This window comes from Scyliorhinus torazame, chromosome 10, assembly GCF_047496885.1.
Source record: "Scyliorhinus torazame isolate Kashiwa2021f chromosome 10, sScyTor2.1, whole genome shotgun sequence".
NCBI lineage: Eukaryota > Metazoa > Chordata > Chondrichthyes > Carcharhiniformes > Scyliorhinidae > Scyliorhinus > Scyliorhinus torazame.
This window is the reverse complement of record NC_092716.1, coordinates 98,521,325-98,547,422: the sequence shown is the minus strand read 5'-3', so window position 1 is coordinate 98,547,422 and position 26,098 is coordinate 98,521,325. Positions and strand designations below refer to the sequence as shown.

The window sequence follows — 26,098 nt, the reverse complement described above, 5'->3', positions numbered from 1 at the left end:
TTTGAGGTGACCTGGGGTTGCTAACCTTCAGGATTGTCCAAGAGTCTGCAAAAGTTGAAAATTCATTTTCCAGTGTCATCCCACTGTAGGAGTACCGCCCCAATGCCGGACTGGCTGGCATCAGTCGAAATTTTAGTGTCACGAGATGTGTCGAAAAACGCCAATACCGGGGCTGTGGTGAGCTTAATTTTGAGCTCCTCTCATTCCTTCTGGTGTGTGGGCAGCCACTGGAACTCCGTGGACTTCTTGACTAGGTGGCGCAGAGCCGTCTTGTGAGAGGCAAGGTTGGGAATGAACTTCCCCAGGAAGTTGACCATGCCTAGGAAGCGTAGCACTGCTTTCTTGTCTGCCGGCTACGGCATGGCTGTAATGGTGCTCACCTTGTCTGCATCCGGACGGACCCCTGACTGGGATATGTGGTCCCCCAGAAACTTCAGCTCGGTTTGGCCGAAAGAACACTTGGCTCGGTTGAGGTGCAGGCCGTTTTCCCGTATGCGCGCAAAGACACGCTGGAGACGATTGATGTGCTCCTGTGGTGTGGTGGACCAGATGATTACATCGTCCACGTAGACACTCACCCCTTCGATGCCTTCCATCATCTGCTCCATGATCCTATGAAAGACCTCGGATGCCGAGATGATGCCAAATGGCATTCTGTTATAGCAGAACCTGCCGAAAGGGGTGTTGAAGGTGCACAGCTTTCGGCTGGACTGATCCAGTTGGATCTGCCCAAAACCCTTCGAGGCATCCAGTTTTGTGACGATTTTAGCCTGGGCCATTTCGCTCGTGATCTCTTCCCGTTTGGGTATGGGGTAGTGTTTCCTCATTATGTTGTTGTTGAGGTCTTTTGGATCAATGCAGATCCGGAGCTTGCCGGAGGGCTTCTTAACACACACCATGGAGCTGACCCATGGCGTGGGCTCCGTGACCCGGGACAGCACCCCTTGGTCCTGGAGATCCTGCAGCTGCTGCTTGAGGCGGTCTTTGAGTAGCGCTGGGACCCTGCGAGGTGCGTGAATGACCGGGGTGGCGTCCGGTTTGAGCCGTATTCTGTAGGTGTAGGGCAGTGTTCCCATGCCCCCGAATACCTCCTGGTTGTGGACGAGGAGCGATTGGAGCTGTGCCCTGAATTCTGCATCCGGGAAGTCAGATGTGCCTTCTGGAGACAGAGCGTGGACTCGTTGCACGAGGTGGAGAACCTTGCATGCCTGTGCGCCCAGCAGGGAGTCCTTTGATGATCCGACTATTTTGAATGAGAGTGTGGCCGTGTGTGTGTTTTATGTCACCTGGAGCTGGCAGGATCCCATAGCCGGGATAACGTTCCCATTGTAGTTGACCATCTTGCAACGGGATGGCCGAATCGGTGGTCTGATCTTCATGGCGTAGAAGGCTGAACATGCTATGAGGTTGGCGGAGGTGCCAGTGTCCAGACGGAATGTTATCGGTGACCGGTTGACCGTTAGGGTGGCACACCATTCATCACCCGGATTGACAGTGTTCACTTGCAACGGCTGGTGGGTCCTGGCTTGAGACATCCGGTTCCCATCAATGACCGCAACACGGAAGGCGTCCCGGTCGTCTGTGTCACTGGTCTGGATATCGTCTGGGCACGACTCGTAGTAAGGAGGCTGAATGGTCCGCATGTCCCTGCGAGGTTGTCGGAATTGGGGAGCATTGGCAGGTTGAGCTGCTCGACAGCAGGCAGCGTAGTGGCGCATCTCGCCATAGCGGAGGCATTGTCGGTTTCTTGCTGGACATTGCCGCTTTGAATGTGCAGCTCCGCAGTTGCCGCACGTCGTGACGTCATGGCGTTCGTTGCGCCACCGCGCATGCGCAGTTCGGTCTTGCGTCGAGCACGCCTGCGCATCACGTCCCACTATGTCAACGTCTTTTTTGGCACGCACAAACGTGGGAGGCCCCGGAAAGCGCGCGAAATGGCCGCCCTCGTACGGGCCGCGGGCCGGGAGGAACTCGATCGCCTGGACCCGTTCGGCCTCGTAGGACGCCTGCCTCGCCGATCCGGCCGCGTATGACCCTTGCCGCACCGCTTGAAATTGGGAGTAGCGGCTAGTCGCGTTTTCATGCAGGACACAGGCTTCGATTGCGGAGGCTAGGGTGAGGCCTTTAATTTTTAATAGCTGCTGGCGTAGGGTGCCCGAGGTGACCCCAAAAACAATCTGTTCCCGAATCATTGAATTGGAGGTGGTGTCGTAACTGCAGGACTGCGCGAGCATACGGAGGTGCGTAAGGAAGGATTGAAGGGGCTCATCCTTACCCTGCAGGCGCTGCTGGAAGAGATACTACTCGAAACTCTCGTTGACCTCTATGTTGAAGTGTTGGCCGAGTTTGAGAAGGACCGTCTTGTACTTGGTCTTGTCCTCACCTTCCGCAAACACCAGGGAGTTGTCAACATGGATGGCATGTTGACCTGCCGTGGAGAGGGGGATGGCGATCTTTCTGGTGTCCGAAGCGCTCTCCTTTTCGTTGGCTTCCAGGAAGAGCTGGAAGCGCTGTTTGAACAGCTTCCAACTGACGCCGAGGTTTCCAGTGTCTTGTAGCAGCTGCGGTGTGCTGGCGGTGTCCATGGCGCAGGATGGCAGATTCCGGAGGATTCGTAGGTAGGTCCCACAGTTACTCCTGGTACTATGATGTGTTGGGTACTCTGCTACACAGACGAACCAACACGGTTGCGAATGGTACAACTCAGTTTTATTACTGACATTTATTTACAGTGGTAAACTGGTTACTGAGGTTCGATCATAACCCCAGAATCTGTGGACCTTTTCCTATCTTGGAAATCTTAATACTATCTTGGAGTGGCACTCAGCACATGGTGGATGGCTGAGTGGCTTGCTGTGAGCTCTGTGCCCTGAGCTGTCTCCTGCTGGAATGTCCGGGAAGTGTCGTGTTCCCTGTTTTGTAGTGTGTATGCTCTTGCCTGTGATTGGCTGTGGTGTTGTGTGTGAGTTGATTGGTCCGTTGATCTGTCCATCAGTATGTATGTATGTTTGTACCATGATGTTTACCTGAATATCATGACAGTGGACACCCTTCTCCGCTTTGCTGTTGGATTGGGAGTACAGGGGACTGGATGTCACATGTGCAAAATTGTGCCGCCTGGCAAAGTTGGACCATTCCTGGCTTATGAAGCAGGGGCCATTGTCCGACATAACCGTGAGTGGGATGCCATGTCGAGCAAAGGTGTCCTTACAGACTGCAGACGATGTGATATCATGCAACCGTATCACCTCCGGGTAATTTGAAAAGTAGTCCACGATCAGGACATGGTCTCTACCCAGCGCGTGGAACAGGTCAATGCCCACCTTGGTCCAAGGTGACGTGACCAACTCTTGGGGCTGCAGGTTCTCACATGGTTGGGCGGCTGGAACTGCTGACAAGTGGGGCAGTTGAGCACCGTGTTGGCTATGTCATCATTAATGCCGGGCCAGTACACTGCCTCTCGGGCCCGTCGGCGGCACTTTTCCACGCCAGGATGGCCCTCGTGTAGCTGTTCCAGGACGAGCTGGCGCATGCTATGCGGGATGACAATGCGGTCCAGTTTCAGAAGGACCCCGTCTACTACCACCAGATCATCTCCGATATTATAGAACTGAGGGCATTGGCCCTTGAGCCCCCGTCTGTTAGTTGGCGCATGACACGCTGTAGCAAAGGGTCAGCCGCCGTCTTGCGTTGAATTTGGATGAAGCGTTCATCTGTGGCAGGTAGATTGGAGGCCACATGGGCGTCAACCAGGCAGACGAATACCGCTGGGTCACATGGAGTGTTGACTGCCCTGGAGAGAGCGTCGGCAATGATGAGGTCTTTGCCTGGGGTGTATACCAGCTGGAAGTCGTATCGCCGGAGTTTGAGAAGAATACGCTGAAGGCGAGGCGTCATGTCGTTCAAGTCTTTCTGTATTATATTGACCAGCGGGCGATGGTCGGTCTCGACGGTGAATTGAGGAAGTCCGTACACATAATCATGAAACTTAACCACACCGGTCAGAAGGCCCAGGCACTCATTTTCTATCTGCGCGTAGCGCTGTTCCGTGGGGGTCATGGCGCGTGACACATATGCAACGGGGGCCCATGATGAGGCCTCATCGCGTTGCAGGAGCACTGCCCCAATGCTGGATTGGCTGGCATCGGTCAAAATTTTGGTCTCTTTTGCTGGATCAAAGAAAGCTAAGACCGGGGCCGTGGTCAGTTTGGTTTTGAGTTCTCTCCATTCGCGCTCGTGGGCAGGGAGCCATTGGAAGTCTGTCGTCTTCCTGACCAGGTTCCTGAGAGCCGTGGTATAAGAGGCGAGGTTAGGGATGAACTTCCTTAAAAAGTTGACCATGCCCAGAAATCAGAGGACCGCCTTCTTGTCCTCTGCCGTTTTCATGGCTGTGATAGCAGCCACCTTGTCCGCATCCGGCCGCACACCCAACTGGGAGATGTGGTCCCCGAGGAACTTGAGTTCCGTCTGACCAAAAGAGCATTTGGCCCTGTTAAGGCATAGGCCCTGCTCACGTATGCATTTGAATACACGCTGGAGGCGACTGACATGCTCCTGCGGGGTGGTGGACCAAATGATTGCGTCGTCGACATAGACGCGAACACCTTCAATGCCTTCCATCATTTGTTCCATGATCCTATGGAACACTTCTGAAGCAGATATGATCCCAAACGGCATCCTGTTGTAACAATATCTGCCAAAGGGGTATTGAATGTACACAGTTTCCTGCTGGATTTGTCGAGCTCGATTTGCCAGAATCCTTTTGAGGCATCGAGTTTGGTGAAGAGCTTGGCGCGAGCCATCTCGCATGTGAACTCTTCGTGCTTGGGAATTGGATAATGCTCCCTCTTGATATTGCGATTTAGATCCTTGGGATCAATGCAAATTCTCAATTCGCCGGAAGGCTTTTTTACACATACCATGGAACTGACCCAGTCGGTTAGTTCCGTGACTGTGGAGATCACTCCTTGGTCCTGGAGGTCCTGCAGCTGCTGCTAGAGGCGGTCCTTAAGGGGTGCAGGGACCCTGTGAGGTGCGTGCACCACAGGCGTGGCATTCCGTTTCAATAAGATCTTGTAGGTATATGGGAGCGTGCCAATGCCTTCGAAGACGTCATGATGCTGGTTGATGATGGCGTCGAGTTGCGCCCTGAAGTCAGTGTCCTGAAAGGCAGGCGTGTCATCACGAGAGAGAGAGTAAACTCTCTGAACTAGGTTCAACAGCTTGCATGCCTGCGCGCCAAGCAGGGAGGCTTTCGAGGAGCCCATGATTTCAAAAGGAAGGATGGCTTTGCGTGACCTGTGCGTCACTTCAAGTTGGCACGAGCCGCTAGCAGCAATGACATTGCCATTGTAATCCAATAGCTGGCAGGCTGATGGAAGGATGGCTGGTTTGACACTAAGGCTTTGGAAGTCAGACCGTGCAATGAGATTGGCGGAGGCACCCATGTCCAGGCGGAATCATATTTTGGACCGGTTGACCGTCAGGGTGGCACACCACTCATTGTCTGGATCGATGCTGTATACCGACAGCGTCTGGTGTTTTTGCTTCGGGGACAGCCTGTTTTTTGTCACGACACCGACTCGAAAAGGCGCCTTCGGGTCCTCGGTGTCACTGCTGTGTGGGAGGTCCGCATCGGACTCGGTGACCGTGGGTTGAATTGCCCGGACATTCCTGCAAGGCTGGCTGAAGCGATATGAATTGGCAGGCTGAACTGCTCAGCAGAAGGCAGCATAGTGGCCAAGTCTGCCACATCTTAGGCATTGTCGAGATTTGGCAGGGCATTGCCGTTTTAAATGGGCGGAGCCACAGTTGCCACACGTCGTAGCGTCAGCACGTTTGCTGCGCCACCGCGCATGCGCGGTGCGGTCGTGCGTGGTGCGCGCCTCCGCATTACGTTCTTCGACGTCACCGTCCCCTCGTTTGGTGCACACAAGCGAGGGAGTCCACGAAAAGCGCGCAAAATGGCCGCCCTCATTCAGGCTGAGGCCCTGGAGTTGCTCAATCGCTTGGACCCGTTCCACCTTGTGGGGACCTTGCCGCGCCGTTTCAGCCGCCTGGATGTGGGAATACCGACTCGTGGCGTTTTCGTGTAAGACACAGGTCTCAATGGCGGTCGCTAGGATGAGCTGCTTTACTTTGAGGAGCTGATGTCGTAGGGGGTCCGACTGAACACTGAAAACGATCTGGTCACGTATCATGGAGTCGGAGGTTGGCCCGTAGCTGCAAGACTGCGCAAGGATGTGGAGGTGCGTGAGAAAGGATTGAAAAGGTTCATCCTTACCCTGCAAACGCTGTTGGAACACATAGCGCTCGAAACTTTCATTCACCTCTACGCTGCAGTGAGTGTCAAACTTGAGGAGGACCGTCTTGAACTTTGTTTTATCTTCATCATCCGCAAAGGTGAGAGAATTGAAAATGTGGAAGACATGAAAATGAAAATGAAAATCGCTTATTGTCACAAGTAGGCTTCAATGAAGTTACTGTGAAAAGCCCCTAGTCACCACATTCCGGCGCCTTTTCGGGGAGGCTGGTACGGGAATTGAACCGTGCTGCTGGCCTGCTTTAAAAGCCTGCGATTTAGCCCAGTGTGCTAAACCAGCCCCATGGTCTCTGGCCGTGGAGAGGAGGAGAGAAATCTTCCTGGTATCCGAGGCGTCTTCCCTATCTGTGGCCTCAAGGAAGAGCTGGAAGCGCTGTTTGAATATCTTCCAGTTGGCCCCTAGGTTGTTGTCCATGTTGCAGGATGACGGAATGCTGGCGGAAGGCAGATCACTTGCAGGTAGGTCTAAGAAGTGCTAATATCCCTCAACTCCTGGTATCATGTTGTGTTGGGTGCTCTGGATCCGTGGAACACATACAGGTCACCAACACTTGAAATAGTGCAACACTATTTTATTGAATCATTAACTGTTTAACATACTCTGACTGTGGGTTAACATGATACTAGCTTTAACTAAAGACCTTTGCCTTGTCCTCACCAGTCGATGCACTCAGCACATGGTGAATGTCTGTGCTGCAGGCTGTGAGCTCTGTCCTCCTAGCTAGCTGCAGCTCGAATGAGCGGAAACTCTGATGCCCCCTGTCTTTATAGTGCGTGTGCTCTCTAACTGGTGATTGGCTGCGGTGTTGTGTGTGTTGATTGGTCCCACTGTGTGTCCATCAGTGTGTGTCTGCACCATGATATATTGGTGTATATTATGACAGAAGGGATCCCGGCTGGAATACAAAAGCCAGCAGTAAATGTAGGAAACAATCCAGTGTGGCGGAAGAATAAGCAGCATGGATGGAAGATGTGGATAGGCTGTTCCCTGGTTTACAGACTTGTCCATGGACGTACTGATTGAACCATTAAAGGCACAGAGAGAAGTAATCTTCCTTGAGGATGGCAGGAAGCAGCTGGTGTGGCTTCCAGTTGCTGAGGCTGCCAGTAGCCAAAATAGCCAGGATATGAGTCCAGTGCTGGAAAAGGTTCGATGACCAGCAAAATGCATATCCTGGAACAATCAGCTGACAACCATCACTTTCTAACCTTCCTTTTTTTTTCTTTAAATTCTTTTTCCAATTACGGGGCAATTTAACGTGGACAATCCAACTACCCAAGCTTTGACAAGAGTCATCCAGACTCGAGACATTAGCTCCCTTTTCTCTCCACAGATGCTGTCAGACCTGCTGAGATTGTCCAGTATTTTTTGGTTTTGTCAAATCTGAGCATCGGGGTTCATACATTAAATGGGCGCTTGTGGAGCAGCAATATGTGTCCTCTGTCAGAATTTCCAGAGTGCAGTGTGCACTCTTGCATAGAAAATGGAGGAGTTCATCTCATGTATGAGTGCCATGATGTTTCAAGCATTTGGACGGATGATCACCTTCAAAAGAGTATCCAACCTTATGGCGAATCAAATTTTGATTTTATTTTAAAATTTGATTTATTATCACATGTACCGAAGTACAGTGAAAAGTATTTTTCTGCGGCCAAGGGAACGTACACAGTAGGCACATAGTAGACAAAAAAGAATAATCAACAGAGTACATTGATAAATGGTACATCAACAAACAGTGATTGGTTACAGTATGGAACACGAGGCCAAACAAAGCAAATACATGAGCAAGAGCAGTGAATAGTGTTCTTACAGGGAACAGATCAGTCCGAGGGAGAGTCATTGAGGAGTCTCGTTGCTGTGGGGAAGAAGCTGTTCCTGTGTCTGGATGTGGGGGCCTTCAGACTTCTGTAACTTCTGCCTGATGGAAGGATCTGGAAGAAGGCAAAGCCTGGGTGGGAGGGGTCTCTGATAATGCTGTCTGCCTTCTTGAGGCACAGGGAGGTGTATCCAGAATCAATGTGAGGGTGGCAAGCTTGTGCGATGCATTGGGCTGAGTTCACCTCACTTTGCAGTTTCTGCGCTGTCATCTACCGCCTAACTAATTTCCTAACCTAACCCAGTCAATAATTTGCCTTCAGTTCTATGAACTATAACTTTAGCACAGTACGAAGTCTTACAACACCAGGTTAAAGTCCAACAGGTTTGTTTCGATTAGCTGCAGTGTCTATGGTTATAGTCACATTCGCTGCACAGTTCTGAAAAATAAATGAAATGTTTCTAAATGGATTTCTCGCAGATATTAACACTGAATGGGTTTAAGGTAATCGACTTCCCAGCGGGAAACTGCTCTTTTCCCCTGTCTCAACAGCCATCATGGGAGAGCTGAGAGAGGCGAATCCTTTAGAAAACAAGGACTCGGGAGGCTCCCCTGCTGGCTCCTAGTCTGATCCGCACTGAAAAATTCATGAGCAGCAGAAAGTAGGCCACGGCAGTAGCTCTCTCAGTCAAGAGAACCTTTTAGAACATCTTCTGAAAGTCCATCTGGGTAACACCCTAGACTTTCCCCGTCTACTATTTTAGTTATTCCCTGAAAAAATAAGTTAAGTTAATAAGACATGTCCAGCATTTACAAATCCATGTTGTCTCGCTTTAATCAGCTCAATTGTCTCTAATTGTTCATCATTGTGCCCTAAATTACAGTTTCCAATAACTTCCCAAGAACAGATGTTAGGGTGGCTGTTTGTCTGGTTTTATAATACAGTCCATTTTGTGAGCTGGTCTGTCCACTGTCCAGAACCAGATACATGTATGTCCTGTATTTTTATTTTGGGGTCACGAACAATGCAAAACAGTTGCTGCCTTGAACAGGATTGTCCCTCTGCCTCTGACTGCTCTGCTGCAGTGATGCATGATAGGGGCCTAAGCTCATTCCTTTCCCTGTTGGTATTTGCATGGTTATTATTATTTAGTTAAGTACTACACAAAAGCTTGGATGGGAGGCCCATCATGACTATTATCTCTATGCACAGGGTGATGATGCATTTCTCTGCCTCTGTGGTCTGGTGTCTATCTTCACCTCCATCAGTGTGGCTACCTTAGATATTAGACTGATCTGTAATTTCCTGAACTCTCTCTCTCACTCTTCTTAAATATTGAAGTTACATTTGCAATGTTCCGATTTAAAGGGGTAATTCCTGAATCAAGAGAGCTTTAGAAGATTCCAAAGCACCTGCTTTCTTTAAAACCATCAGGCCATGAGGATTTATTTGTCAGTCTGCAGTGCCATTATTTTTCTAATATTGCTTTCATACTTAACGATAACTTTAGTGAGTTTCGGTCCTTGTTTCCCTTGTATTGTCTCGTATATTATCCTCTTCCTCTGCTGTGAATAGTGACAGCAAAGTCAGCGGGACTGCTTCATCACAAACAGGGACGTCTGGACAGCCAGGATCCAAATGCAAACTGGTTCGTCAGCCAGCTCTTGACTGAGAGAGCTACTGCCGTGGCCTACTTTCTGCTGCTCATGAATTTTTCAGTGCGGATCAGACTAGGAGCCAGCAGGGGAGCCTCCCGAGTCCTTGTTTTCTAAAGGATTCGCCTCTCTCAGCTCTCCCATGATGGCTGTTGAGACAGGGGAAAAGAGCAGTTTCCCGCTGGGAAGTCGATTACCTTAAACCCATTCAGTGTTAATATCTGCGAGAAATCCATTTAGAAACATTTCATTTATTTTTCAGAACTGTGCAGCGAATGTGACTTTCTGTTGATTTCCCTCCCGTGGCATTCCTTGATCTATCTTCCGTGGTTTAGTTGAGACACAGACGGAAGCTCAAGGGGAATGAACGATAAAATAGATTCCGGGGGAAACTGGGGACGGAAATAAAGCCGGGGGTGGAGCAAACATCACACACAAATCAGACACTAAAGATCAATAGAAATGGACTCCGCACTCGAGGCTCAGATGGTCAAAGCATCTTCGAGAGTGGTGCTGAGCTGCACTGTCCCAAAGCATTGCTCGGTTAGCTCAGTTGGCTGGTTCATGATGCGGAGTCAACAACAACAGCGCGGGTTCAATTCCCATGTCTTACCCTCGCCTGAGCGGTGTGGCGACTTTCAGCTTCAAGCACCACTAGTCAGCTCTCAAAGGGGAAAACAGCCTCTGTTGATGCCCACTGGTAAACTTACTTAGTTGAGGCACCGAACGACTTGAGTATGCACACAAGTATGAGTCAATGGCTTCAGGAAAGTGAACGTTAAATCAATATTTAATTTTAGTATTTGCAAAATTGCAGCGATTACTGAAGTTCTTGTGAGGCATCTTCAATTTTCTGCTTCTTTTAATGCTTGATTTTTGATGAATTGTAGTATATTCATCAAGGCGAGGGATGTCGGTGCTGGTGCATTAACAACTTTTTTCCTTTAGACATACAGTATCACCATGAAGTGCTCAAAGGTCAAGCATATGATAGCTGAGGAATTTACTTTCTCTTGCACAGCCACAGGAAAGGAGGAATCAGACTGACAGACCCCATCTCCAGTAGTGAAATTGATGTTCCACATGCACAATCGGCAGACCACCTGAGACTTTAGATGGATTAAATTAACCTTTCACATGTAGAATAAACAAGAGGTTAGCCCACTAAAACCATGTTATTCAAACACCTGACGATTTAGCTACCAAGGCATACTGCTCATTGACTTGTGGGACTTGGCAGGTTTCTGGTGCGCTTTTCCTGGCTTTGCACACAAGCCTCAGAGATTTATTTTCACTTTTTCCTTCTCCAGTTTTTTCTTTAGAAGACTGGTTCTCTCAGCAGTATCAAAGCAACCAACAATGGTCTATCAACCATTCACTTAGTGTCAGGCTATCCTTCGTTAAATAACAGGAATTAACATTTAAGAAAGCAGAAATTATCCTTAGATGTACCCCAGCATTTAGTTTTCTTTCTTCCCTCAGTTAATTCTCTCTCTCTCACACACACATACTGTTCCTATCTTTCACTAACTGTTGATTTATTTTGGTCTTTCTTCTTCATGTCTTCCTTTCTCTTGATCTACCTTAATATGTCTTTCTTTGTCACCATCTCCTTTCATGCTCTTGATCTTTGTCTCTCTCCTTGCCTGCCTCGTTGTTGATTTCCCTTTCCCTTTCTCTGGCTGCGGTTGTGTTTCTCCCTTTCCTATTGGCCCTATATTTCCTGTTTGAATTTAACCAGGATAAAGTGCATTATGATTTGATGCAATGCATCATCCATGAATGCTTCCTGAACATCCGGTTCCACTGACCGGTTGGTTGCTTCATGATTTTCTGTCCATTAAGAAACAAAGTATACATTGATTAGAGAACCAACAGCTCAAATGTCAAAGCTCATATTTCCAGAGATAAACTGCTGATTTGCTTTTACATCCCAGTCCATATTTGTAATTGCTGGGCTGATGGTTCAATTCATGGAAACTATAAATGACATAACATGCAATTTCAGATGTGGCTCATTAAGCAAAATGTGCCTGCTAGCAGTGTGCCAATAACATATGACTCCAAGGGCAGCACTTTAATTGTATCTGCATCAGTTTCCATTTTATCAGTTTAGTGAACGGCTACAATAAATGAGCAGAATTGAACTGAAAACAGTTGATGAATCTATTATGCCTGAGTGGGATGCTCTTTGTACAAGGTGCAAAACCATTGCAAAGCAAATGTCCATCTGTAGCCATTCTGTGATTCAAAATACATTTTCCACTGACAGTAACCTTTGAAAACCCAACAATGGTGAGAAATAGGTTACTGATGGTTGGCTCATATATATGTATATAGAATCTCCATGTCTGTGGGTGTTTGTAATAGTGCATAAAATATCTCTTGGAACATCTATGCATAAATGTTGACATGGCATATCTACATTTCCTACTTCTGTTTAAATAGCTACACCATTAATACATGTTTACACAGGATGTGTACTTTGTGTACATTGTACATACATATGTATGATTTAAATGTACATTGAATTACAGCTGTGTGGTTATGGACACATTGCATGCATGTTTGTATTATTTATATTTATGTCTATATGTATGTCTGTAATTTAGATATGTTTAATGCATTTTTGACGTATATTTTGTGATTTTAAAACTTTTTCTTATCCTCAGTGTTGCAGTATATGCTGCAATTCTTTGATCAATGCTTTAACTCATATAATTTGTGTATTTCAAAATGCCAGGATAGAGAGGAACCTTTGTCACGCATCGAATGCCTTGTATTTTTAAAAGTATTTTTATTCAAGACATTTTTCATTTTGCAATATACATAACACTCATTCAACCTTATACAATTTTCATAACAAACAAACAACCCACCATCCCACCCTGTGTGCCCTATTTTATTATTACAAACTTCCACCCCTCTCTATTTGCTGACAACTACCAATTCTTGAAGAAGGAGAAAAAAGCGTGCACCTCGAAGAGAACCCCTCCTCCGACTCTCTAATGGCATACTTAATCTTTTCCAGATGCAGAAGCTCTAACAGATTACCCACCCACACCGTTGCCCTTGGTGGCTCCGAAGCCCGCCACCCTCGCAAAATCCTCCTTCAGGTTATCGGTGAGGCAAAAGCCAATGCATCAGCCTCTCTCCCCTCATGCACTCCCGGCTTATCCGATACCCCAATTTTCACCACCCTCGGACTTGGAGCTATCCTCACCCTAGAATCTAACATTATCTCAAAAAACGACTTCTGGAGCTTCCCACTTTTGGGCAGGACCAGAACATGGGTGTGCGGTTCGATGGCCCCCTTGAACACCATTCATGTCTATCCTCCATCTCTGGAAAAAAAGCTTGTGTGCGCGCTGTGCAGTACTTTAAACTGCACTAAGCTCAGTCTCATACATGAGGAGGTAGAGTTTATCCTATGGCCTCACTGCACCGCCCACCCCTTCAAGTGCACTGCCCAACTCTTCTTCCCACTTCCTCTTGGTCTCCTCCAGGGTGGCCTTCTCCCTCTCCATCAATTGCCCATAAATACCCAAAATACTTCCCTCCCCTATCTCATCTTCAGACAATGCCTTGTCCATCAATGAGGGGGGTGGCAACCACAGAAACGTAGCCAGCTTCTTCCCCACAAAGTTCCTAACCTGTAAGTACCTCAACTCATTTCCCTCAGGGAGCTGGAACTTTTCCATCAATTTCTCCAACCCCGTCAGCAGATTCAATAAGGGGGGTGGGGGTTAGGGAGAAAGGGAGGGGGGTAGGGGGGAGTCAGACTATCTTTTGTCTAGATTAGGCAGGAACAGTGGGAGATGGAGGGATGTGTTACGCACTGAACTATGTTTACATTTGTATCTTTTATTGTTATAAAACCATAAATGCCGTAATAAAATGTTTGTAAAAAAGAATTTCTCCTCCACAAACAAATCCCTAAACTTGTCAACACCCTCCCTTTCCCAGACCCTGTATGTCGAGACCAACCCCACCGGGATAAATTTGTGGTCCCACATATTGGTGCCACAACGATATCATCTCTAACTTAAAAGGTTACCCAAAGGGGTTCCAAACTCTTAACGAGGCTACCACCACCACGCTCATAGAGTACGTGCCCGGTGAGAATGAAAGAGGAGCCATCACAAGTGCCCTCAAACCTGATCCTCCACCTGCCCCCACAATAATCCTTCCTCCATGACCCACTTCCAAACCTTCTCAATATTCACTGTCCAGTAGTTCATCAAATTCAACAATGCCAACCCCACCGACCGCCTATCCTTCTGAAAAAATACTGTCCGAACCCAGGTGCCTTGCCTGCCCAAACAAAGGTGAAATCAACTTATTAATCTTCCCAAAGAAGGATTTGGGTAAAAAGATCCGGAAAATAAATAAGAATTTTGGGAGGAGCGCCATTTTCATCGTTTGAACCCGCCCTGCCAACGATAGTGGCAGAGCGTCCCACCTCTTCAAATCTCCCTTTATGCCTTCTACCAGACTAGCCAAATTCAACTTATGCAACAATGGCCAGTTGTGAGCCACCTACACTCCCAAATACCTGAAGCTTAACCTAGCCAGCCGAAACAGCAATCTCTCCAGACCTCCTCCCTATCCCCGCGTGCTCAACGGAAACACTGCACTTTTCCCCACATTAAGACTATACCCAAAAAGCAACCGCACTTACTTAACACCTCCATAATCCTTTGCACACCGGAGAGAGGGTCTGTTACATACAACAGAAAGTTGTCCGCATACAAGGACACTTGGTGATCCATACCCTCTACTCAGTCGATGACCTCAGTGCGATAGCCAGCGGTTCAATTGCCAATGCAAAAAGTAACGGGGAAAGTGGACATCCCTGCCTTGTTCCCCTATACAGTCGAAAGTACCCTGAACTTGAGGCTGAACGCTGGCAGGGGGGGCCTTATATAACAATCTAATCAAGGAAATGAACCTGGGCCCAAACCCAAACTGTCCCAGTATCCCAAAGAGATAGTTCCATTCCACCCAGTCAAACGCTTTCTCCACATCCATGGAGATTATTACTTCTAGCTCCAAACCTGAGGGGGGCAACATCACCACATTCAGTAATCTCTTCATATTGGTCGACAACTGTCGGCCCTTCACAAACTCGATTTGATCCTCAGCTACTACCCTTGGCAACCATTCCTCAAAATGAGTTGCCAGCACCTTGGCCAATAATTCACGTCGGCATTCAGTAGAGATATGGGCCAATAAGACCCACATTCCTCTGGATCCTTACCTTTTTCAGGATTAAAAAGATAGAGGCCTGTGCCAATGTGGTCGACAACTCTCCTTAGATAACGAATCATTAAATATCTCCAGAAGATGAGGTCCAGCTCCTTCGCAAACATTTTATAAAATTCCACTTAGAATCTGTCTGGTGCCAGGGCCTTCCCAGACTGCATAGAGAAGGTGCACTTCATAATCTCCCCCAGCCCAAGTGAAGCCTCCAGCCCTTGCACATTCTTCCTCCTCCACCACCGGAAGTCTGACCTATCCAAGAACCCTTTCATGACTGCGTCCCCCTCCAGACGCTCCGACCTGTACAACCCCGGTAACTGGTTTCAAACATCCCATTTACCTTTCCTGTATCCAAAACCACTCAGCCCCCCTCCCGAGTGCTTTATTTGCACTGTTTCCCTCGAGGCCACTTGCCGTCTCCATGTTGCGCCAATAGCCTACTGGCCTTCTCCCCTGGTCATAGAACGCCCCTCGTACATGTCACAACTGGCCCACTGTTTTTCCTGTCGATACCAATTCGAACTCCACCTCTCCTTCAACAACTCCTCCTTTGAGGTAACCGAGCACTATCGGTCCACTACCAGAATATCCTCCACCAACCACTGTCACTCCATCCTTCCCGCATTCTCTCTATGTGCCTTAATCGAGATCAGCTCCCCCCTAATAACCGCTTTTAACACCTCCCAGAACATGGAAGGCGAGACCTTCTCGCTCTTATTAAACTCCACCTTCGTTCCTATGGCTGTAGCTATCCTCTCACATGCCCCCTTATCCACCAACAATGCCATATCCAACCTCCACGGAGATTGCTGTGCTCAACCCCTCTCCAGGCAGAAATCCACATTGTGTATTGCCTGAGCAAATATGACAATCGCCAAGTATCCCGACCCTATCACCCCAGCCTTACTATAAAAAAGTCAATAATCTTTATTAGTGTCACAAGTCGGCTTATATTATCATTGCAATGAAGTTACTGTGAAAATCCCCTAGTCGCCACACTCCGGCGTCTGTTCGGGTACATAGAGGGCGAATTCAGAATATTCAATTCACCTAACAAACACGTCTTTCGGGACTGGTGGGAGGAAACTGGAGCACCCGGAGAAAACCCACACAGTCAAGGTAGACCATGCAGACTCCGCACAGACTGTGACCCAAACCAGGAATCAAACCCGGCTCCCTGGTGCTGTGAAGCAACAGTGCTAACCACTGTGCTACAGTGCCAGTGCACGTATGAGAAAAAGGAGAACTCTTTCTCTCTCGGATCCCTAAACCTCCTCGGATCCACCAACAGTTCAACGAACCCCAGCAGCTCCTTCGCCACCCCCAATATCTTCAGCGATTTGGGGCATGACCTGTCCTGTCTGGGGGTCAAGCACACAGTTAAAATCTCCCCCCAAACCTCCGGTTGCAGCATGTAGGTGGAGGTCGCATGTTTGGTGCCTCCTGCCAGATCAGTCTTTTTTGGCCCTTTAAGCTCAGTCTTTGGGGAAGATTTGTCTGTGAGAAGCTGTGGGAAGGTTTGGGGCATTTATAGAACGTCAAAAACCGGAAAGAAGAATCCAGGGAAGGAGGCAGTGAGCAAAAGTCTGCCGCTAAGTGTGGTGAGGGGGCAGTAAGAGGAAAGGTGGCGAGAGAGCCGATCGAGTGGTGCCGTGTTCATCATGGTTGAGTAGATGACAGGGGTGATGGCTGGTGAGTTCACACGGTTGTTTTCAAAGCATTTTGAAAAGCATCAGATGGTGATGATGGCTTCGCTTAAGGCGTGGGTGGGTGAGACTCTTGCCCCGGTGAGAGAGGAGTTGGTGAGAAGTTCGGCGGCAGGAGCAGGGAGAGAAAATGAAAAGGATGGAGGAGGCATTGACACAGTATAGTGACCATTTCACATCGATTGATGAGGAGCTGCGGAAGGTGGCAGAGATTAACAGAGGGCTGAGAGCCATGGTAGAAGACCCGGGGAATAGGTTGGAAGACATAACCTGAGGATCATGGGTGTGCCTGAAGGGGTGGAGGGATGGACGCCAACAGAATACTCAGCTGATATGCTAGCGAAGTTGATGAAGGAGGGGGAGGACCCTTCCCAGTTCGAATTGGGCAGGGCCCACCGGTCGCTCCAGCCAAAACCGAGGACGAACAAAATACCAAGGACGGTGATCATCTCCTTCTATAATTTTTAGGTGAAGGAGAAAGTGCTGAGATGGATGAAGCAGAAGCACGAGGTGGGGTGGGAAGGCAAGGGTATACGGGTATACCAGGACTTGACGACGGAGCTGGCGAGGAGGCGGGAGGCTTTCAGGCGAGCCAAGGCTGCGCTGTACAAATGCAACATGCGGCTTGGTGTGGTCTACCCAGCAAAGTGCGGGTCACGCACAACAGCAGGGACTATTATTCCGAGGCGGAGGCATTTGTGAAGGTGGAAGGCCTGGGACTGGACTGAATTTGGACTTTTGACAATTTTTGACTGAGTTTTTCTTTGTTTCTCTTTTATTGGGTTCTTTTTTCTTCTATGGGTGTTATGGTTAACACTGTTTTTGATGTAATGGGGGTTTAGGTTGGGTTGGTTTGGGACTCAGGGTTGTTGGGGTTGGTGGGGTTTGCGAGGACGTAGGGTATAGGGAGTTTGGAGGGGTGCGTTTGGGTTGGTGTGGTTTCTTTTTCGATGTGGGGGATGAGGCTCTGGCAGGGGTCTCTGTGCTGGCAAATGTATTGTTGGGGTGGAGAGGCCGTGGTCGTTGGAACCTGTATGGGCAAGTTTTGATGGGCCTGGGAGGTGTAAATGATGAGGGGATGGGTATGGTACTAGGTATTTTCAAGAGGAAGAGGTGAGGGGTTGCTGGGAAGGAGGGGGTGCAGTGACAGTGACTCTGCTGTAATTACAGAAAATGAGATGAAACATTTTGCCTGTTGTTCACTCTAAAATCTAATAAGAATGGCTATAATATTCGAGTTTCTTCTTGGCACAGTGACTAAGGTAGGGGCTGGGTCCTGACCGTGAGGCATGGCCTGGAAGGATGGTCTAGGCGGGTAGGAAGGGTGGTGGGGTGGGGGGGGGGGTGGGTGTTGGTGAAAGACCCCCTGTCAGAGTGGTGAGGTGTAACGTGTGAGGGTTGGGGAGACCAGTGAAGAGAGCACACGTTTTCTCACATTTAAAGGGCCTGAAAGCAGATGTGGTGCTGTTACAGGAGACCCATCTCTGGGTAAAGAACCAGATGAGGCTGAGGCAAGGTTGGGTGAGCTCGGTGTTCCATTCTGGCTTTAATAATAGAGCGTAGGGGGTGGCGATACTGATGGGTAAACGGGTGAGGTTCCAGATGGAGAAGGTGGTGGCGGACCAGGGGGCAGGTACGTGATAGTGATTGGTGCGATGGAGGGGCGATTAGTGGTGTTGGGTAGCGTGTATGCCCCAAACTGGGATTATGCTAGGTTTGTGAGGAAGGTTTAAGCGGCCATACCAGACTTGGATACTCACCAGTTGGTACTAGGGAATGATTGGAATATGGTGTTGGACACGAGGATCGACAGACCCCGGCCGCGCTCGTCCCTTCGGTGAGGGGGGGCAAAGGTGTTAGCCCAGTTTATGAAGGAGATAGGGGGGAGGCAGTGTGGTGGCACAGTGGTTAGCACTGCTGCCTCACGGCGCCGAGGTCCCAGGTTCGATCCCGGCTCTGGGTCACTGTCCGTGTGGAGTTTGCACATTCTCCCCGTGTTTGCGTGGGTTTCACCCCCACAACCCAAAAGATGTGCCGGTTAGGTGGATTGGCCACACTAAATTTCCCCTTAATTGGAAAAAATATAATTGGATACTCTAAATTTATAAATAAAACAAAAAAAAAATGAAGGAGATGGGAGGGGTGGATCTGTGGAGGTTTCTGCACCCACGGGACAGGGAGTATTCGCTTTTCTCACTGGTACATAAGGTGTACTCGAGGATCAACGTTTTTATGGCAGAGAAGGCGCTGCTGGCTGGAGTGAAGAAGGCAGAGTATACGGCAATCGTGATATCGGACCATGCTCCGTACTGGGTGGATGTGGTCTTGGAGAAGTGTCTGGTCCAGAGGCCGGTGTGGAGGCTAGATGTGGGTATGTTGCCAGACCTGCATTTTTGCATCAAGATGGAGAAGCTGATTGAGGAGTATGTGGAATTCAACCGAAATGGAGCGGTCACGTCGTCGGTGGTTTGGGAGGCATTGGAGAGGGTAGTGAGGGGTGAGGTCATCTCATTCAAGGCAAAGATGGATAGGGAGGTGTGGGAGGACCTGCAGCCGATAGAGGAGATTTTGGAGGTGGATGGAAGATATGTGGAGGATCCGGAGCCGGGGCTATTGGTGAGGAGGAAGGAGTTGCAGATGAAGTTTGACCTCCTGTCTACGGGGAGGGCGATTCGGCAGTTGAGGCGAGCGTGAGGGGTTGTGTATGAGTATGACGAGAGGGCCAGTCGATTGCTGGTGGGCCAGTTCCATCAGCAGGTAGCGCCGAGGGAAATTGTGCGGTTTAGGGATGGAACGGGAGGACTGTGGCTCCGGAGCAGGTGAATAAGGTGGCTGAGGACTTTTATAGGGATTTTATATAAGTCAGAGCTGCCGGAGGATGAGTTGGAAAAAAGGGAGTTTCTGGAGCGACTGGTTTGGCCGGAGGAGGAGAGGTCCTGGTTAGAGGAGCCATTGGGGGTGGAGGAAGTGAAGGCAGCAATAGGGAAGATGTAGTCAGGTAAGACACCAGGGCCAGATGGGTTCCCGGTGGAGTTCTGTAAGAAGTTTAAGGACAAGTTGGCGCCGCTGATGGTGGAAATGTTTGAGGATGCAATGATAAAGGGAGGGTTGCCGGAGACAATAAGGCAGGCATCCAATTCATTGTTACTTATAAAGGAGAAGGATCCTCTCCAGATCACCCTATACGAGTGTGGGAGGTACAGGCCCATTTCTCTACTGAATGTGGATGCCAAGATACTGGTGAAGGTGTTGGGGGTGAAGCTGGAGGAGTGCCTTCCGAAGGTGTTTGGGGAGGATCAGACATGGTTCATCAAGGGCAGGCAGCTGTTGTCGAACATGCGGCGGCTTCTGAATGTCGTGCTTTCTCCGGCAGAGGGGTGGGAGTTAGAGGTGGTGGTGCCGTTAAATGCGGAGAAGGAATTTGGCAGAGCGAGTGGAGTTGTCTGTTTGTGGTACTGAAGTAGTTTGGGATTGGGCCTATGTTTGAAGCTTGGGTAAAATTGTTATATGAGGATCCGAAAGCATGTGTGTGGACGAATGATACGCAGACGGAGTACTTCAAACTATCATTGCAGTGTTAATGTAAGCCTACATGTGACACCAAAAAAGATTATTATCATTCCGGGGAACGAGGCAGGGGTGCCCCATAGACCCCCTCTTGTTTGCATTGGCGATAGAGCCCTTGGCTATTGCGCTGAGGTGTTTGGGCCTAAGGAGGGGGATAGTGAGGGGGGAGGAGGTAGAGCTTAGGGTGTCTCTGTACACAGATGATTGATGCTGTACATTTCAAACCCAGGCTCCCTTTGTCTTTGGCTGGCCGGGTGCGGGCAGTCAAAATTAATTTTTGCCATGGTTTCTGTCTTTATTCCAGTGTATACCGGCCTTTTTTCCAAAGGCATTTTTTTGAGGGGTGGATAGGCTGGTCTCGTCATTTGTGTGGGCAGGGAAGGTAACGAGGACCAGGAAGGCGATGCTCCTAAGGGGGCGGCAGTCAGAGGTTTTGGCCCTTGTGAATTTGTTGCATTATTACTGGGCGCCGAATGCGGCGAAGGTGCGGGGCTTTGTGGGTGTGGGTGGAGGTGGGTTCCTCCTAAGGGGGTCGGTCTGCAGGTGCTGGCCTCATTGTTGGAGGAGGTGGTGTTGGTGGGGGGCTGGAGAGTTTCAGCGATCTACAGTAGGATTGTGGAGGAGGACAAGGAGTCCATGGAGGGGATTAAGGCCAAGTGGGAGGAAGAGTTGGGGAAGAAGGATTATGATGCGAAGTGTTGCGAAGGGTCAATGCCTCGACTTCATGTGTGAGGCTTGGGTGGATTCAGCTAAAAGATATCTATGGGACGCACTTAACAAAGGCAGGAATGAGCCCGGCTGTTTGAGGGGTGGAGGATAGTTGCCTGTGGTGTGGGAGGGGTCCAGCCAATCATGTCCATATGTTCTGGTCTTGCCCGAAGTTGGGGAAATATTTGGGTTATTTTTTTCCGCAACATGCCCAAATTTCTGCATATGGAACTGGAGCCAGGTCCCCTGGAGGCCATATTCGGAGTGTCAGACCTGCCAGAACTGCAGATGGGGGCAGGGCAGCCTTTGTCTCGTTGATTTCTCGTAGGCGGGTTCTGTTGGGGTGGAGATCAGCTACTCCCCCGTTCCTTGGCGTGGCTGAGGGACCTATTGGAGTTCCTGCATTTGGAGAAGGTGAAATTTGTTCTTGAGAGGGGTGGATTAGGGGATGTGAGGTTCCACCAGAGATGGGGTTTGTTTGCTTTACATTTTGGAGACCTGGTTGCTGTCGGGAGGGAGGGGTGTGAGGGGGAGGCAGGGGGGTGCGGTTGGACATTGTGGTTGTAAAAATGATAAAATGTTGAATGAAAATATATATTTATAGAAGTCACCCCCTCCCCCACATAGTTAGCCAATGGGAATCCAAATCCAGGACTGCCGTCAGCACCCTCTCAATAAACTCCATAGTCTCCCATTTAGGTGTGTCTACATCCACTAAAACCACAGGGACCCCCTCCAACCTTACATTCTCCTTCACGTATCTGCTCCCCTGGATCCACCACGATGTTACCCACTAAAAATACCACCCTCTTATTAATGGACATCGTAGTTCCCCTCGTCTTTGTGTCAAATCCGGAATGGAATACTTGCCCCATCCACCCTTTCCTCAACCATTCAAATATCCCCTAGTCTATGTTCCTTGATAAAGTCAATCACCTCCTCCGCTGTGTCAAAATAATGTTCTCTACCCCTGTGTGTGACCCACAGGCAAGCCAGGCACACCATTCTAAACCTCGCCTTGCTCCTAAAAAGAGCAGACTTGGCCTTATTAAACCCAGCCCTCTTTTTTTCCAGTTCCGCTCCCAAGTCCTGGTAGATTCTAAGGTGTGGCCTTCCCAGCTATACTCTCTTGTTTCCTTCGCCCACCTCAGGATCTTTTCTTTGTCCAAGTGCCTGTTTAGCCGGACTATAACTGCCTGTGGCAGCTCCTCAACTCTGGACTTCTTCTGCAGTGACCAATGGGCCCGGTCCACTTCAGGAGGACTTGCAAAGACCCCCTCCCCTGCCAACTGCTCAAACATCTTTGCCACGTATTCTGTGGCCTTCGCTCCCTTTATGCCCTCAGGCAGCTCAACGATCCTCAAGTTTTGTCGTCTGGAGCGGTTCTCCAGGTCGTCATTCTTGGTCTTCATCATGTTTTGCCCCTCCAACATCATCATCACCTCTGCCTCCAAAAAGGCAATCTGATCCTCATGGTTTGAGACCGTCCCCTCCACCTTTTGGATCGACAAACTCTGCCACATGTTTGGTAGTATAAGTAGGGTGCAGCTGAAGGAAATCGTAACATCTACAAATCTCCAGCTCCTCAGAAACCGCGTTAGGGAACTGGAGCTGGAGCTGGATGAACTTCGGATCATTCGGGAGGAAGAGGTGGTCATAGATAGAACCTTCAGGGATGTAGTTACTCCGAAGAATAAAGATAGATGGGTGACGGTGAGAGGGGCTGGGAGGAAGCAGTCAGTACAGGGATCCCCTGTGGTTGTTCCCCTTTGTAACAAGTATACCGCTTTGGATACTGTTGAGGGGGGGACTTACCACGGGTAAGCCATGGGGTACAGGTCTCTGGCACAGAGTCTGTCCCCGTTGCTCAGAAAGGAAGGGGGAGAAGAGTAGAGCATTAGTCATTGGAGACTCCATAGTTAGGGGGATAGATAGGAGATTCTGTGGGAACGAAAGAGACTCGCAGTTGGTGTGTTGCCTCCCAGGTGCCAGGGTGCGTGATGTCTCGGATCGTGTTTTCGGGATCCTTAAGGGGGAGGGGGAGCAGCCCCAAGTCGTGGTCCACATAGGTACCAACGACATAGGTAGGAAAAGGGATAGGGATGTAAGGCAGGAATTCAGGGAGCTAGGGTGGAAACTTAGATCTAGGACAAACAGAGTTATTATCTCTGGGTTGTTACCCATGCCACGTGCTAGCGAGACAGGGATAGGGAAAGAGAGGAGTTGAACACGTGGCTACAGGGATGGTGCAGGAGGGAGGGTTTCAGATTTCTGGATAATTGGGGCTCATTCTGGGGTCGGTGGGACCTCTACAAACGTGATGGTCTACACCTGGACCAGAGGGGTACCAATATCCTGGGGGGGATATTTGCTAATGCTCTTCGGGAGGGTTTAAACTAGTTCAGCAGGGGCTTGGGAACCTGAATTGTAGCTCCAGTATACAGGAGGTTGAGAGTAGTGAGGTCATGAGTAAGGTTTCAAAGTTGCAGGAGTGTACCGGCAGGCAGGAAGGTGGTTTAAAGTGTGTCTTCTTCAATGCCAGGAGCATCCGGAATAAGGTGGGTGAACTTGCAGCATGGGTTGGTACCTGGGACTTCGATGTTGTGGCCATCTCGGAGATATGGATAGAGCAGGGACAGGAATTGTTGTTGCAGGTGCCGGGGTTTAGATATTTCAGTAAGCTCAGGGAAGGTGGTAAAAGAGGGGGAGAGGTGGCATTGTTAGTCAAGGACAGTATTATTGGTGGCAGAAAGGACGTTTGATGAGGACTCGTCTACTGAGGTAGTATGGGCTGAGGTTAGAAACAGGAAAGGAGAGGTCACCCTGTTAGGGGTTTTCTATAGGCCTCCGAAAAGTTCCAGAGATGTTAAGGAAAACGATTGTAAAGATGATTCTGGATAGGAGCGAAAGCAACAGGGTAGTTGTTATGGGGGACTTTAACTTTCCAAATATTGACTGGAAACGCTATAGTTCGAGTACTTTAGATGGGTCCGTTTTTGTCCAATGTGTGCAGGAGGGTTTCCTGACACAGTATGTAGATCGGCCAATGAGAAGCGAGGCCATATTGGATTTGGTACTGGGTAATGAACCAGGACAGGTGTTAGATTTGGAGGTAGGTGAGCACTTTGGTGATAGTGACCACAATACAATTACATTTACTTTAGTGATGGAAAGGGATAGGTATATACCGCATATATATATCTGGGGGAAAGGCAATTATGATGCGATGAGGAAAGACTTAGGATGCATCGGATGGAGATGAAAACTGCAGGGGATGGGCACAATGGAAATGTGGAGCTTGTTCAAGGAGCAGCTACTGCGTGTCCTTGATAAGTATGTACCTGTCAGGCAGGGAGGAAGTGGTCGAGCGAGGGAACCGTGGTTTACTAAAGCAGTCGAAACACTTGTCAAAAGGAAGAAGGAAGCTTATGTAAAGATGAGACATGAAGGTTCAGTTAGGGCGCTCGAGAGTTACAAATTAGCTAGGAAGGACCTAAAGAGAGAGCTAAGAAGAGTCAGGAGGGGACATGAGAAGTCTTTGGCAGGTAGGATCAAGAATAACCCTAAAGCTTTCTATAGATATGTCAGGAATAAAGGAATGACTAGGGTAAGAGTAGGGCCAGTCAAGGACAGTAGTGGGAAGTTGTGCGTGGAGTCCGAGGAGATAGGAGAGGTGCTAAATGAATATTTTTCAACAGTATTCACACAGGAAAAAGACAATGTTGTCGAGGAGAATACTGAGATTCAGGCTACTAGACTAGAAGGGCTTGAGGTTCATAAGGAGGAGGTGTTAGCTATTCTGGCAAGTGTGAAAATAGATAAGTCCCCTGGGTTGGATGGGATTTATCCTAGGATTCTCTGGGAAGCTAGGGAGGAGATTACTGAGCCTTTGGCTTTGATCTTTAAGTCATCTTTGTCTACAGGAATAGTGCCAGAAGACTGGAGGATAGCAAATGTTGTCCCCTTGTTCAAGAAGGGGAGTAGAGACAACCCCGGTAACTATAGACCAGTGAGCCTTACTTCTGTTGTGGGCAAAATCTTGGAAAGGTTTAAAAGAGATAGGATGTATAATCATCTGGAAAGGAATAATTTGATTAGAGATAGTCAACACAGTCTTGTGAAGGGTAGGTCGTGCCTCACAAATTTTATTGAGTTCTTTGAGAAGGTGACCAAACAGGTGGATGAGGGTAAAGCAGTTGATGTGGTGTACATGGATTTCAGTAAAACGTTTGATAAGGTTCCCCAAGGTAGGCTACTGCAGAAAATACGGAGGCATGGGATTCAGGGTGATTAGCAGTTTCGATCAGAAATTGGCAAGCTGGAAGAAGACAAAGGGTGGTGGTTGATGGGAAATGTTCAGACTGGAGTCCAGTTACTAGTGGTGTACCACAAGGATCTGTTTTGGGGCCACTGCTGTTTGTCATTTTTATAAATGACCTGGAGGAGGGTGTAGAAGGATGGGTGAGTAAATTTGCAGATAACACCAAAGTCGGTGGAGTTGTGGACAGTGCGGAAGGATGTTACACGTTACAGAGGGACATAGATAAGCTGCAGCGCTGGGCTGAGAGGTGGCAAATGGATTTTAATGCAGAAAAGTGTGAGGTGATTCATTTTGGAAGGAATAACAGGAAGACAGAGTACTGGGCTAATGGTCAGATTCTTGGCAGTGTGGATGAGCAGAGAGATCTTGGTGTCCATGTACATAGATCCCTGAAAGTTGCCACCCAGGTTGAGAGGGTTGTTAAGAAGGCGTACGGTGTGTTAGCTTTTATTGGTAGAGGGATTGAGTTTCGGAGCCATGAGGTCATGTTGCAGCTGTACAAAACTCTGGTGCGGCCGCATTTGGAGTATTGCGTGTAATTCTGGTCGCCGCATTATAGGAAGGATGTGGAAGCATTGGAAAGGGTGCAGAGGAGATTTACCAGAATGTTGCCTGGTATGGAGGGAAGATCTTATGAGGAAAGGCTGAGGGACTTGAGGCTGTTTTCGTTAGAGAGAAGAAGGTTAAGAGGTGACTTAATTGAGGCATACAAGATGATCAGAGGATTGGATAGGGTGGA

The 26,098-nt window shown here is 48.9% G+C and overlaps 1 protein-coding gene and 1 long non-coding RNA gene across 2 annotated transcripts in view; one reads left to right on the top strand and one right to left on the bottom strand.

The window, feature by feature from the left end:
- Positions 1 to 10,482, bottom strand: part of LOC140430787 (uncharacterized) — a 36,253-nt gene extending 25,771 nt beyond the window's left edge. The window contains exon 1 of the long non-coding RNA XR_011949546.1: positions 9,635 to 10,482. This is a non-coding gene — a long non-coding RNA (uncharacterized lncRNA). The remainder of the gene's footprint in view (positions 1 to 9,634) is intronic.
- The window catches only part of smpd3 (sphingomyelin phosphodiesterase 3), a 565,394-nt gene that overhangs the window by 59,885 nt on the left and 479,411 nt on the right, over positions 1 to 26,098 (top strand). The window lies entirely within an intron of this gene.